We start from the raw sequence: 2,144 nt of genomic DNA, 5'->3' as shown, positions 1-2,144 counted from the left end.
GGTCAGGGCTTCTCCTGTTATGGCGAGGTACAGGTATAGCGGCTCCCCGTCCTTTGGCTTCCCGAGTACAGGTGGTGACGCCAGGATTTCCTTGAAGTGCTGAAAGGCTTCCTCACATGCGGGTGTCCACTCGAACGCCATCCCTTTCTTCTTGAGGTTAAAGAATGGCAGGGCCTTTGCTGCCGATGCTCCGAGAAACCGGGATAATGAGGTCAGCCGCCCCGCCAATCTTTGGACGTCCTTGATACAACCTGGGCTCTTCATCTGGAGTACCGCCTGGCACTTCTCCGGGTTGGCCTCTACCCCTCTCTGAGTTATCATAAATCCTAAGAACTTGCCAGCTTCCATGGCGAAGGCACACTTGAGGGGGTTCAACCTCATGCCGTGTTGCCGGAGAAATGCGAATACGTTTTCCAGATCCTTTAGGAGGTCGTCAGGTCGCGTTGTTTTCGCGAGGATATCGTCGACGTAAACTTCCACTGTTTTGCCTATAAGATCATGGAATATCTTGCTCATCAGCCTTTGGTATGTTGCTCCTGCGTTTTTTAAGCCGAACGGCATCACCTTGTAGCAGAAGGTTCCCCCTGGCGTTATGAACGCCGTCTTGTCCTCATCTGGACGGTGCATCGGTATCTGGTTATAACCGGAGTAGGCATCCATGAAGCTCAGGTAACGGTAGCCCGCCGCAGCGTCGACAAGCGCGTCTATGTTGGGGAGGGGGAAACAATCCTTTGGGCATGCCTTGTTAAGGTCAGAGTAGTCTACACACATTCTCCATTTGCCGTTGTGCTTTTTCACTAGAACAACATTTGAGAGCCACGTCGAGTAGTCTACTTCTCGTATGAAACCTGCTTCTAGGAGGCTGGCCGTCTGCCTGGCCACTTCCTCCGCCCTTTCTGTAGACATCTTTCTTCTGCGTTGTGTTACCGGGCGTGCTCCCGACCTGACGGCCAGATGGTGTGACATGACTTTCGGGTTTATGCCCGGCATGTCGGCAGGTGTCCAGGCAAACAAATCCCTATTGGCCCTTATCATTTCGATCAAGGGCTCCTTTAACTCTTGTGGGAGGTTCTTGTTGATGAACGTGAATTTCTCCTCCGTGTCGCCGATTATGAATTTTTCCAGGTCCCCTTCTGGTTCCGGTCTAGGTTTGTCGTCCACCCTGGCGTCCAGGTCAGCCAGGAACACACCGGACGCCTCTTTTGATTTCTTTCTAAGGGAGAGGCTGGCGTTGTCGCAGGCGACCGCCGTCTCGAGATCCCCTCTTATGGACCCTATAGATCCATCATCAGTGACGAACTTTATGACTAGCAGCTTCGTGTTGATTATCGCTTCAACATCGTTTATCGTCTTCCTTCCCAAGATGATGTTATAGGCGGTGGAATCTCGGAGGATCACGAACTCGGCCATCGTCGACCTTCGACCTTGGGCTTGTCCTACCGAGATCGGTAGGGATATTACTCCGTCAGGTTTAATGAAGTGGTCGCCCAATCCGATGACCCCGTGTTGGTGGGTCGTCAGATCGGCGTCACTTAGCCCCAGTGCGTCAAATACGTTGCGGAACATGATGTTTGAGTCAGCCCCTGTGTCGACAAGGATGCGTTTGACGAGGCCGGTTCTCACTCTGGCCGTAATAACCATGGGAGGATTTTTTGGGGCGTCGTCGAACCATTTGTCTTCTGGGCCGAAAGAAATGGACGGAGGCTTCTTAGAGTTTCGCACCAGCGAGGAGGAGACCGCCAAGACCTTAACATCTTTCTTATGCGCCGATCGGGATTTTGGCGCGGCGTTTTTGGCTGTTACCACGTTTATCACAGTGAGGCCGTGGTCTCCATCTTCTGGCTCTTGTCGCCGTTTTGCCGAACGGGTTTTGGCTTCTTCGTTGTGGTCGCGATAGCGTCTTCTCGGCTCTCTGATAAGATGAGAGAATGCTGCTAGCTTGCCTTCCCTTATCGCTTGTTCTAGTGCATCTTTCAGGTCAAAGCAGTCCTGCGTTTGGTGACCGTAACCTTTGTGGTAGTCGCAATAGAAGTTCTTGTTTCCTCCCGTACGGTCCTTGAGTGGTCGGGGCTTCGGCAGGATCCCCTTCTCGGCTATTTGTTGATAAACTTCCATGATGGGGAGAGAGAGCGGGGTGTAGTTGG

This window comes from Arachis stenosperma, chromosome 10 (assembly GCF_014773155.1).
Source record: "Arachis stenosperma cultivar V10309 chromosome 10, arast.V10309.gnm1.PFL2, whole genome shotgun sequence".
In the NCBI taxonomy this organism is placed as follows: Eukaryota; Viridiplantae; Streptophyta; class Magnoliopsida; order Fabales; family Fabaceae; genus Arachis; species Arachis stenosperma.
Note: the sequence above shows the minus strand (reverse complement) of the source record.